A 13,979-nucleotide genomic window follows, 5' to 3' on the forward strand; every position below is an offset into this window, starting at 1 on the left:
CGGCTAAACCAGCTTACATTTCCACTCACAGTTTATCACGTTTCTCTTTCCACCATAGCCACACTGTCACTTAAACAATACTCTTAAATAATGTGTGGGTGAAAAGAAAAAAAGTGTAGAGAGATTTAAAAGGTTAGTCATAAAAATTTGTAGAATTCCCTGAAAGCAGCACTTAGAAAGTATCATAGAGTGTCTGAAACATAAGGAAAAATCTAAAATCAATAATATACTCATTTGACTTAAAAAATGAAATACGAAATAGAAAAAGGCTAAGCCTGAAGTAAACAGAAGCAGAAAAATAAAAGTCAGAACAGAAATCGATAAATTGAAAAATCAACAAAATAGAAAAAAAGTTTTTTTTTTAAGAGAATACATTTGGTAAGATACTAGTTTGGCTGAGAAAAGAATTTTTAAAAGCATAAAATACTTACAAATGTTATCATCACAATTTGGTATCATTTTAAAAAACATAAAATCAGATCTATATTGCACTTCGTAAAAGTCCAATTATAATTTTCTTGCATGAAGAAGATACTTCTTCAATGTTTAAGTTAAATTTTAAATTAATTAAAAATTCATTTTTTTTCAACAAATGTTTATTAATTATTTTGGTGTCCCAAGAAGTTCCTACCTCAGAAGGCAACACAGCTTTTAAGGCCACATTAAAATTGATATATATTAAGTTTAGATTTAATTTTCTTGGTCACTATGGTTCTATATATTATTATTCTTATAAACAATTATTTGGGACCCATAATCTCTATTTATAAATATATGTGTCGTAGCAGTCAATTGAGTTCTGGATTTTCCAGTGCCAACATTTGGCTATCAGCATACACACTAGGAGGACCAGCTGCAGCTCGTCATATACACTCTCTAGCAGATAGCATCCTGCTACATCGTGTGTTCTCTAGGGATCATGTTCAAAATGCTTTCCTAGTTGCTGGCCAATGCTGAGCATTGTATAGTGTACATGCAGGTTGGGTACAGTACACAGGGCAGGTTTTTTGTTGGTTTGTTTGTTTTTAATTAATTATTTTATTTATTTAGCTCTATGGGGCAGGTTTTTAAAAAGTGTATCCGAATATGAGAAAGGCAGGATGGCCTCTCTTGTAATTCTACTTCTAATCTCCTAGCCAAAGTGATCCTGCTCTTTGTGCCTTGATATTTGAGTGCTCTGTTACCCAAAGATTAGAATGCTTCTGTAGGAAGTTCCCAAATTACCTAGTTACTGCTGTTTTCAGCGTTAGGGCATTTGGGAAACAGATAAAATAGAGACGTGCACTGGTGTGCATGTGTGCTTACATGTATGCATTGATTAAGCCTTACAGTCAGATTTCTGCTCAGGTTACAGGAAGTAGTATAGATGAGAAAATGGGAAAATTGGAGACACCTTACCGTTCGTAGGTCCTAGGTCTTTTGGGAATGATGGCAAGATGTCATGTACCAGATATGAAAAGGACTGTGGGAAGGTGGTAGAAAAGAGAAATCATGGATGACAAAGGGCTTCGCAGAGTTTTTCACTTTCTAAACAGTTGTACTGTGTTTATAGTCAGTTTTCAAGTGGAGAATGATATTTCTGGACTTTTTCACTTCTGTGATTATTTTCAGAGTAGGATGATTCGATTACCCAGAATTTTCATCATCAAATGTAAATATCTATTTACCTCACATTCTCTTCTTTTGTGTTAGTATATAATACATAATAGGGTGATTCCTTTGTTGTTTCTTTTTGTTTAACTTATCCCTTGATAATTTAATATATGATACAATGCATTTTGATCATATGCACCCCCCAACCCCTCCAGGATCTCCCAATGCCCCCTTTCTAACTTTGTGTCTCCTCCTCTTCCTCCTCCTCCTCTTCCTCATAAACTACTAATTCAAAAACTACAACTACCCAAATGCATATGCTATGAGGCCATCCACTGGAGCATAGCCAACCTCCCAGAGAGCAATCCTCTTAAGAAAACGTTTTCTCCCTCTCCCAGTGGGCATCAGCTCTCAGCAGCTCAACCTGAATATACACTTGGAGCCTAGGTTGGGTTGATACGAGTTAATACTAAGTTTCATTCCTTAGAGTTGGTTTTCTTTCCTCTTGGGTTTTGTATAGTGTTGTAGAGCACGTTGTCTTCCATGGTCCCTGCTTAATGCAGGTGAGCATAAACATCAATGGTGACATAGTTTAATAAGAAAGAAGGGCACGAGAACAGCAGGTGGTGAAGTCTCACCCAGCGGGAGGAGTGGTGAACGGGAACAACTTCATTCCCATCTACTGCTGTTTTTCGGCGTGTTAGCAGTCGCTCGTTAGTGATTTCTGTAATCTACCCCATCTGCCTTATCCAACATGTCCGTGTTTTTAGTAAATTATATTTTGGAAATAAGAAAAAGAAACTAAAAAAAAAACCACGGTAAGTTAACAATAACTTTCTCTTAAATAAGTTTTAGTAAACATCTTAATAAAGAAGAGATATTTTCTAAAACTTAAAGATAACAGATATAGAGGAGTAGAATGAAAAAAGTCTATAACCTCAACAGATCAAGCTGTCTTTGGATTTAGTACAAAATTATTTCAGAGACTGGGAGGCTGCATTCAACTGCCCATAAGACACACGAGAAGCCAGTCTGGCTGAGCTCACCTGGAAGCCCAGTGCTTTCTTTTCTTTTTTTCACTTTCTTTCTCTTTTTTTAAACTTTAAAAAGGGGTTTATTTGGCTTACAAGTCCTCCATTTCAAAGAAGTCAGGGCAGGAACCTGAAGCAGAGGATGAATGAATGAGTGCCTGGGGAGTGCTCAGCTTGCTCTTACACAATCCAGACTCCTTTGTGTAGAGAATGGTGATGCTCATGGTGGGCTGTCTTCTTTTAGCAATGGACATAATCGAACCAATCCCTCAAAGACGTGCCCACGGAACAAGCTAACGAAGCAATCCTTCACTGAGACTCTTTTCCTAGATGATGCTAGATTGTGTCAAGTTGACAAAGCTAACCAGCACATACTCCTGCAAATATACATGAACATATGCATATACATCTCCCAACCAGAAACCTAACAAGGCACTAAGCCCAGTGCTTTCTTAAAGGTGGAGACCAGAAGTTGTCTCAGGTTTATAGACTATAGACCACCAGCTTAGCTAGAGATGTAATGAGAAATCCTGTCTCAACCTGTTGCCTCCCTGTGGCCTCTAAACAGGCAGGGCCGTGCTTGCTTACACAAATATGTGTCTGTTCAACACACATAAACCATACATACATATATATGACATATATACACATATACCACACACACACAACACACTTAGACATATACACATCAGATTTTAATTAAAAAGGAAGCAAGCATATTCATTTGAGACAGAGCAACAATAACCATGAGAGAGTAAGATACTAGATGAGACAGAGAAAAATGGATCAGATAAAACTGTCAGAGATGGGGCTGGGAATTTAGCTCAGTGGTAGAGCGCTTACCTAGGAAGTGCAAGGCCCTGGGTTCGGTCCCCAGCTCCAAAAAAAAGAACCAAAAAAAAAAAAAACTGTCAGAGATATACAGAGTTGATTTCAAAAGGTGAATGATGATGGTAAAATTTACCATACACATGGACACACAAACACATATCCCAAATGCAGTCATTAAAAGGTAAAAGTGGACATTTTGATAAATAAAACATCCATAAAGGGGCAAATCCACCCCAAAATAATTTAACTGCTCTGAACAGTTTTGCACTTAAGTAGCTTCAAATTTTATATATCAAAGTGTGATCCAAATTATAAGGAGACCTAGAAGACAGACTCCTCATCATGGAAAGCATCAGCATAACTGTAGAAAAAAAGAAATTTTTTAGGAAAACTGAAAATCCAAAAATTTAATGCCGAGACAAAACTTAAAACTGAAAATTGTGCTCACCAGCAAACAGCTGTGTCTGCTAAATTGAGGAGATGAGCATAAAGAAGAAGTTTGTAGCTTGAAGAAAATCAAAGCAAATAATAATCATAACAAGTAAAAAGTTCTAGAAATCAACAAAAAAAAATATAGGAATCCTGACATAGAACTGATAAACATTGAGGTCTACTTACAAATCATATGATCAAAATTATAAAACTATAACAGCTTTTATTTCCACAAGACAAGGGACCAATGCAAGGATTTAGACCGCTCTTAAGTATGTTCACTCTAAATAGTTTAGAAAGAAACGGTAAGTGGATTTTTGGATACCTCCCCACCACCCACACACACCTTACTATGAATTGAGAGGTTCGTTGCCTCTACTCCATTTTTGTCTGAACATTTGGTGTGGTGTTGGCCATGAGAACAGTTGTAACTTTTTTGTATCGATGGTTAAGTCAGATTCTAAACACACACACACAAATCCCTGTAAATATTAGCTATTTTCAGCATTCATTTACTTTGTTCACGGCTTGAGAAAGGTAGGGTGCATTTGTGCTCTTGGCTTCAGAAGAATGAGTCCACAATGCAGAGTAGAGACATTGCAGCAGCCATAGTGACAGGAGCAGAAGGTAATGGTTCACATCTCAAACTTCAAGCAGAAGGCAAAGAGAACAATAGAACAATTAAAACGTCTTTACACTCTCCAACTCCAATGACATGCTTCCTTCAACAAGGTCACACCTCCTAAGCTTCCCCAAACAGCATCACCAACTGGGGACCAAACATTCAAATGCCTGAGACCATGAGTGACTTCTCATTCAAGTTATCATAATAGTAATGCATTAAGAGTACACAACTTTCTCTTAAATTTAACTTTTATCCTTCAACTACTACATATTGTTTCTTAGAACTTGCTCAGAATTGGAAATTAAGAAAGCAAGAAGCAGGGCTGGAGAGATGGCTCAGTGGTTAAGACCACTGACTGCTCCTCCAGAGGTCCTGAGTTCAATTCCCAGCAACCACATGGTGGCTCACAACCATCTGAAATAAAGTCTGATACCCTCTTCTGGTGTGTCTGAAGACAGCTACAGTGTATCCATATACATTAAATAAATAAGTCTTTTAAAAAAAGAAAGATAGAAAGAAAGAAAGAAAGAAAGAAAGAAAGAAAGAAAGAAAGGAAGGAAGGAAGGAAGGAAGGAAGAAAGAAGCTGTGGTTCTCTGTGCTAGGAGCAGGACTGGTTTATTTCAAGCAACAAGTTCTTAGATTCCCATCTATACTGCCGCTCTTTACGGAATGCTATCATAGATCCCTGGGCGTTAGGTCAGTGTACCCTGGTTAGAACTCTAGCCATTTTGTCTGGGTTGGAGAACTCTGTTATTATTGTCAAAGTCCACCATGTCAGAATACCTCTCAAACCTTGGTGCATAATGTCGGACTCCCTTTCTCAGTGGGGTTTCCCTTTCTCCACCTGTCCTCCGTGAGAGAGGGTCTCTGAGTACAGATGCCTGACCTTGTTTGGAGAATGACACTGTGCAGAGCTCTCTGCAACCACTTCATGACTCAGCACACAAGTCTCATTCTGGCTTTCTGCTCGAATGATAATTAGGTACTGTGTTATGACCAAACAGCCCTTCCTGCCCATATGATAATTAGGTACTGTGTTATCACCAATCAGCCCTTCTCACCTGTACCCCTAACAGCCTTATATACCCTATCCCTGGAACAATAAAGTTGAGCTATCTCACTGAAGCTGTCTCCAGAAGTCCTTCTATCCTATTCAAAGCTATGGGAACCCTGCTTACTGCTTCTGCTTGCTCCACCCTTGGGGGCCAGTGGCCAACAACCCCTAAGAAGAAGGGAGACACAGACTCTTGCAACAATCCCGGGGAACTTGAATCTTATGACTAAATGATGCTGTGCTGCCTCTCCTAAATCAGAATACTATTGTTGCATCTGGTAATGGACATCCTAGTTCTTCTGTGACTAATTTGTCTTTTGATAGTCGGTGCTTTCTAAATTGAGTATTCTGAAACTCAATCCTAATTACCATTATATTAGTCATCAAGAATAGTGAATTTTGAGATGGATATTTTCTTGAAAAAGGTCAACTGAGGTTTCTGTCCATATATGAGACTGAGATTTGGAGGATAGCTATATTGCCCAGGAAGAAATAGACAAGCTTTGCATATAAGAAATATTCAGGGCACTTAGTATGTTCAAGTGTTGGGAAACCTGGATGGGAAAATCGATTCAGTGCTCTAGAGTACAATCCCCATTCCAGGCCCGAGGATACCATGGTAGACTTGTGAGCTGTGAATTCTGACTCCTTTCCCCTCATCTACGTATATTTCTACCTTGTTTTAGGTTAGGGCTATTATTGCTATGAAGAACATCATGACTCCATGACTCAAGCAATTTAGGGAGTAAAGGGTTTATTTGTTTAATCGTCCATATCATTGAAGGAAGGGAGGACAAGAACTCAACCAGAGTAGGAACCTGGAGGCAGGAGCTGATGCAGAGTCCATGAAGGAGTGCTGCTTATTGGTTTGCTCTCATGCTTTGCTCAGCTTGCTTTCTAATAAAACCCGGGACCACCATCCCAGAGCTGTCATCACACAGAACGCACTGTACCTCCCACCATCAATCGCTAATTAAGAAAATGCCCTACAGGCTTGCCTATAGCCTGATCTTATGGAAGCGTTTTCTCAGTTGAAGTTCCCTCCCCTCAGATGACTATAGCTTATGTCAAGTTAACGTAAAACTAGCATTCTGTTACCAGGACTGGACAGCTTGCTATGCATAGAAGAAAGGTTTGTTTGAACAATACACCTGGTAATTCTGACTTAGACACTGTTTGTCTTCAGTCAATACTTGGCCAGCTTAAGTTGCTTTTATTTGTTGGATTTCTGTTGCTATTGAACAACTGAATTTGGGTACTTTTATCAAAGTAAAGATGTTCACTTAGTTCATGTCTCTGGAGTCTGGAATTCTATCCTCAGTGGTGGCTGCAGAGTAAGACTTCCTTTGCTGTGTCATACAGTGGCAGACATAGAAGGGTGGATAGCTACTTATGAAAGAGACAAGGTTTGAGGGAACCCTAACTTTATCAAAGGTAACTCTCCTGGCAACTAATTCAGTTCTTCAAAAATTTATTCAATGATGACGCCTTAAAGCGTTTTCCATCCAACTGTGGTAGAACAGTAACCAACTTCAACATGAAGTCCAAAGGAAACAAACCATAAGAAACCACAGCACTGACGTGTCTATCTCATTAGTTAGCATTGCTGAACGAGCTGTCTGACTGAGTCCCACTTACAAATTTACCAGCTAAATCTTACCCATGAATCAGTGGGGTGTGACAGAATAGACATGGACTTTCGCGCACACACTCAACAGTAAGCAAGGCAAAATCTCAGTTATAAGGAACAGGGGTGGAACCTGTCTTGTACCCTCACACGTGGAGGAAAACTGAAGACTGACTCCACTTCACATTGCAAGACCACACAGGTGCTTCTCTATATATAATTTATAATGCACTATATATAATTTATATAATACAGTGGGCTGAAAGAAACATAGTGGAAATGCTGGATCATTTTGTTATTTTCCAGAATCTAGTCTAGTTACCGTGAAAATTCTGGTGACTTATAAATCATGCCTGCTATTCTTTTTTTCTTTAACCTTTTTATTTTAATTTTCATTTCATGTGTATGGGTATTTAGCCTAAATTGGTCTGTGCATGCCTGGAGTGTGTAGTGCCTGGAGAGGCCAGGAGAGAGTGTTGGATCCCCTTAGACTTTAATAACAGATAGTGAGCTGCCATATGGGTGCTGAGAATTAAACACAGGTTCTGGAAGAACAGCCAGAATTAATAATCTCCCCAATCTCTATGCCTGCTACTTGTATTTTTATATTAACAGGATCAAAATAAAAACTCTGTGAAAAACTTTGAAACAATTTCCAACTAAGTTTTGTAGATCATCAAGTTCACTCAAAACCTTTGTTTAAAGTAATTAATAAAGTTGAGGACAATACTGTAATGATTTCTGAAAAAAATTATTGCTTTCTGTTGTTGTTTTGGATTTCTTATTTTAGTTTTGCTTGTGGCCTGCTTTTAGCACTCCCTTAAGACTGTCTGTTAGCACATCTCCCTGCACCCAAATCCCAGGTGGTGGGGGAGTGGAGTTGAACTCACAGAAGTGCAGACAATACTGAGAACTCAGATGAGACAACTATTTTCTGCCCACATTCCAGATCCAAAAGGAAACCATCTGGCCACAGGGACATAGGAGCAGTCAGGGGCAGGACCCTTTGGGTTTGGGCCTGTGCTGAGAGCTGAAAGCCATTTGCCAGGAGCACCTACACATCTGAGAGCAGAGGTAAGACCAACTCTTCTGTGCCAAGCAACCTACTTGGAAACTTCAGGTCAGACAAACCCAGGAGCAGCTCTCTGTTCCCAGATCCAACTGAAAGAAAACAGGTCTAAATTAGTGCTGACACACAGGCTTACAGGAGGGTCAAGCCACTGTCAGAGACAGGAAGGCAGGCTAACACCAGAGACAGCCTGATGGCTAGAGGCAAGCTCAGGAATTTAAGCAACAGAAACCGAGACTACTTGGCAACATCAGAGCCCAGTTCTCCCACCAAAGCAGATACTGGATATCAAAACACACTGGAAACGCAAGATTTGGATTTAAAATCATATGTTGTGGTGATGGTGGTAGACTATAAGAAGGACATAAATAATTCCCTTAAAGAAATACAGGACAACACAAGTAAACAAGTAGAAGCCATTTAAAGAGAAAACACAAAATCCCCTAAAGAATTACAGAAAACACAAACAAACAGGTGAAGGAATTGAACAAAACCATCCTGGATTTTAAAATGGAAAGAGAAACAATAAAGAAAGCACAAAGAGAGACAACCCTGGAGACAGAAAACCTAGGAAAGAGATCAGCAGTCATACAAACAAGCATCACCAACAGAATACAAGAGAGAGAAGAGAGAATCTCAGGGGCAGAAGATACCATAGAAAACATTGACACAACAGTCAAAGATAATGTAAAATGCAAAAAACTCCTAACCCAAAACATCCATGATATTCAGGACACAATGAGAAGATCAAACCTAAGGATAATAAGTATAGAAGAGAGTGAAGACTCCCAACTTAAAGGGCCAGTAAATACTTCAACAAAATTATAGAAGAAAACTTCCCTAACCTAAAGAAAGAGATGTCCATAAACATACAAGAAGACTATAGTACTCCAACTAGAATAGACCAGAAAAGAAATTCTTCCCATCACATAATAGTCAAAACACCAAATGCACAAAAGAAAGAAAGAATATTAAAAGCAGTAAGTGGAAAAAAGGTCAAGTAACATATAAAGGCAGACCTATCAGAATTACACCAGATTTCTCATCAGAGACTGTAAAAGCCAGAAGATCCTGGGAAGATGTCATACAGACCCTAAGACACAAATGCCAGCCCAGGCTACTATGTCCAGCAAAACTCTCAATTAAAATAGATAGAGAAACCAAGATATTCCATTACAAAACCAAATTTACACAATATCTTCCTACAAATCCAGCCCTACATAGGATAATAGATGGAAAACTCCAACACAAGGAGGGAAACTACACCCTAGAAAAAGCAAGAAAATAATCTCCTTACAACAAAACCAAAATTTGAGAGACACCGAACATAATTCCACCTCTAACAACAAAAATAACAGAAAACAACAATCACTATTCCTTAATATCTCTTAACATCAATGGACTCAATACCCCCCCAAAAAAGACATAGACTAACAGACTGGATATTTAAAGAGGACCTAGCATTTTCCTGCATACAGGAAACACACCTCAGAGACCAAGACAGCACTACCTCAGAGTAAAAGGCTGGAAAATAACTTTCCAAGCAAATGGCCTGAAGAAATAGATGGAGTAGCCATTTTAATATCAAATAAAATTGACTTTCAACCAAAAGTCATCAAAAAAGATAAGGAAGGACACTTCATATTCATCAAAGGAAAAATCAACTGAGATGAACTCTAAATCCTATGCTCCAAATGCAAGGACACCCACATTCATAAAAGAAACCTTACTAAAGCTCAAATCACACATTGTACCTCACACAATAATAGTGGGAGATTTCAACACCCCACTCTCATCGATGGACAGATCATGGAAACAGAAATCAAACATAAACATAGAGAAACTAACAGAAGTTATGAGCCAAATGGATTTAACAGATATTTATAGAACATTTCATCCTAAAACAAAAGAATATACATTCTTCTCAGAACCTCATGGAACCTTCTCCAAAATTGACCATATAATTGGTCACTAAACAGGCATCAACAGATACAAGAAGAATGAAGTAATCCTATGCATCCATCAGATTAACAGGGACTAAGGCTGGTCTTCAATAACAATAAAAATGACAGAAAACCCACATATACATGGAAATTGAACATCGCTCTACTCAATGATAATTTGGTTAAGGAAGAAATAAAGAAAGAAATTAAAGACTTCTTAGAATTTAATGAAAATGAAGGCACAACATATCCATGTTGTTGTAAAATATAAAAAATTAAAAAAAGTACTGGTGTCTTTTATCCCACTAGTTCTGCACCACAGTGTCCCAAGATATCTGCTAGATATCTTGGCGGAAACACATCCCAACTCCGTGGCGGCCCAGTGTCTCCTGCCGCTGCATACTTTCCTACACTCAAACTGTCACATAAAAGAACACACAACACAATAATCTTTGACCCAATTGATAAGATATAATTGGGGTTGGGGATTTAGTTCAGTGATAGAGCGTTTGCCTAGCAAGCACAAGGCCCTGGGTTCGGTCCTCAGCTCCGGAAAATAAAAAGATATAGTTGCCCACTTAATCGTGCAAAGCCCAGTGCCATCCATCCCTTAAGAACATTAATAATAACCTGTAAATACACAGAGCTGAATCTTAACGTCAGCTTCCATTGTCCTGCAGTGGCTCCTCTCCTTCTCCATCCTGTCTCCTCCTTTCTCCTCCAGTCTCCTCCTCTTCCTTCAAACTTCTCTCCCACCCATCCTTCCTTCTTCTCCAATGACAGGCCTCCTTCTATCCTGTACCTGCCCCTCATCTGTATTTTACAAATTCAACGGGGAGAAGGTTCTGGTGAAGTCACCTGATTCCTGAGTAGTGACTAGGCAGTGTCCTTGCAGCAGTGGAATTAGCATCAAAATACAGATAACTCCAGGGCAAACCACAGCATATCCAAACTTTTGGAACACAATGAAAGCAGTGCTAAGGGGAAAACTCATAGTTCTGAGTGCGTCTGAAAGAAACAGGAGAGAGCATACATTAGCAGCTTGACAGCACACCTAAAAGCTCTAGAACAAAAAGGAAGCAAATACTCTCAAGAGGAGTAGAAGGCAGGAAATAATCAAACTCAGGGTTGAAATCAACCAAGTAGAAAGAAAAAAATCTATACAAAGAATCGACAAAACCAGAAGCTGATTCTTTGAGAAAATCAACAAGATAGATAAACCCTTAGCCAGACAAACTAGAGGGCACAGAGACCATATCCAAATTAACAAAATCAGAAATGAAAAGGGAGACATCAAACAGAATCTGAAGAAATTCAAAAGATTAGATCCTACTACAAAAACCTATATTCAACAAAACTGGAAAATTTGGAGAAAATGGACAATTTTCTAGACAAATACCAGGTACCAAAGTTAAATAAGGAACAGCTAAACCATCTAAACAATCTCCTAACTCCTAAAGAAACAGAAGCACTTATTAAAAGTCTCCCAACCAAAAAGAGCCCAGGACCACATGGCTTTAGTGCAGAATTGTATCAGACCTTCAAAGACGACCTCATACCAATACTGTTCAAACTATTCCACAAAATAGAAACAGACAGAGCACTACCCAATTCTTTCTGTGAAGCCACAATTATGCTTATACCTAAATCATACAAAGACCCAACAAAGAAAGAGAACATCAGACCAATTTCCCTTATCAATATTGATGCAAAAGTACTCAATAAAATTCTCACAAACCAGGATGCAGGAATGGTTCAATATATGGAAATCCGTCAATGTAATCCACAATGTATACAAACTCAAAGGGGAAAAAATGTTCATTCCATTAGATGCTGAGAAAGCATTTGACAAAATTCAACACCTTTCATGATAAAAGTCCTAGAAAGATCAGGAATTTAAGGCCCATACATAAACATAGTAAAAGCAATATACAGCAAACCAGTAGGCAACATTAAACTAAATGGATAGAAACCTGAAGCAATCCCACTAAAATTGGGGACTAGACAAGGCTGCCCATTCTCTCCCTATTTATTCAGTAAAGTACTTGAAGTCCTAGCTAGAGGAATCAGACAACAAAAGGAAATCAAAGGGATACAAATTGGAAAGGAAGAAGTCAAAATATCACTATTTGCTGATGATATGATAGTATACTTATGTGACCCCAAAAGTTCCACCAGAGAATGACTAAGTCTGATTAAAAAAAACTTCAGCAAAGTGTCTGGGTTATAAAATTGACTCAAACAAATCAGTAGCCTTCCTCTACTCAAAGGATAAACAGGCTGAGAAAGAAATTAGGGAAATGAAACCCTTCACAATAGTCCCAAATAACATAAAATACCCCTGTGTAACTCTAACCAAGCAAGTGAAGGATCTGTATGACAAGAACTTCAAGTCTCTGAAGAAAAAAATTGAAGATCTCAGAATATGGAAAGACCTCCCATGCTCATGGATTGACATGATTAATATAGTAAAAATGACCATTTTTCCAAAAGCAATCTACAGATTCAATGCAATCCCCATCAAAAATCCAACTCAATTCTTCATAGAGTTAGAAAGAGCAATTTGCAAATTCATTTGGCAAAAAACAAACAAAAAAACCCAAACAAACAAACAAACAAAAAAAAAAAAAAAACCAGGATAGCGAAAGCTATCCTCAACAATAAGAGAACTTCTGGGGGAATCACTATCCCTTACCTCAAGCAGTATTACAGAGCAATAGTGATGAAAATTATATGGTATTGGTACAGAGACAGGTAGGTAGATCAATGGAAGAACTGAAGACCTAGAAATGAACCCACACACCTATGATCACTTGATCTTTGACAAATGACTAAAACCATCCAGTAGAAAAAAGATAGCATTTTCAACAAATGGTGCTGGTTCAACTGGAGGTCAGCATGTAGAAGAATGCAAATTGATCCATTTTTATCACCCTGTACAAAGCTTAAGACCAAGTAAATCAAGAACCTCCATGTCAAACCAGATACAATCAATCTAATAGAAGAAAAAGTGGGGAAGAGCCTCAAAAACATGGCCACTGGGGAAATTTTCCTGAATGAAATGCCAATGGCTTATGCTCTAAGATCAAGAATTGACAAATGGGACCTCATAAAATGGCAAAGCTCCTGTAAGGCAAAGAACACTCTCATTAAGACAAAATAGCAACCAACAGTTTAGGAAAAGATCTTTACCAATCGTATATCTGATAGAGGGCTAATATCCAAAATATATAAAGAACTCAAGAAGTTAGACTCCAGAGAATCAAATAACCCTATTCAAAATGGAGTACAGAGCTAAACAAACAATTTTCAGCTAAGAAATATCGAATGACTGAGAAGCACCTAAAGAAATGTTTAACATCCTTAGTCATCAGGGAAATGCAAATCAAAACGACCCTGAGATTCCACCTCACACCAGTCAGAATGGCTAAGATCAAAAACTCAGGTGACAACAGATGCTGGTAAGGATGTGGAGAAAGAGGAACACTCCTCCATTGTTGGTGGGATTGCCAGCTGGTATGACTACTCTGGAAACCAATCTGGAGGTTCCTCAGAAAATTGGACATTGCACTACCCGAGGACACAGCTATACCTCTCCTGGGCATATATCCTAAAGATGCTCCAACATACAACAAAGTCACATACTCCACCATGTTCATAGCAGCCTTATTTATAATAGCCAGAAGCTGGAAAGAACCCAGCTGCCCTTCAACAGAGGAATGGATACAGAAAATGTGGTACATCTACACAATGGAGTACTACTCCGCTATCAA

This window comes from Rattus norvegicus, chromosome 18 (genome assembly GCF_021556685.1).
Source record: "Rattus norvegicus strain SHRSP/BbbUtx chromosome 18, alternate assembly SHRSP_T2T, whole genome shotgun sequence".
Lineage (NCBI taxonomy): Eukaryota > Metazoa > Chordata > Mammalia > Rodentia > Muridae > Rattus > Rattus norvegicus.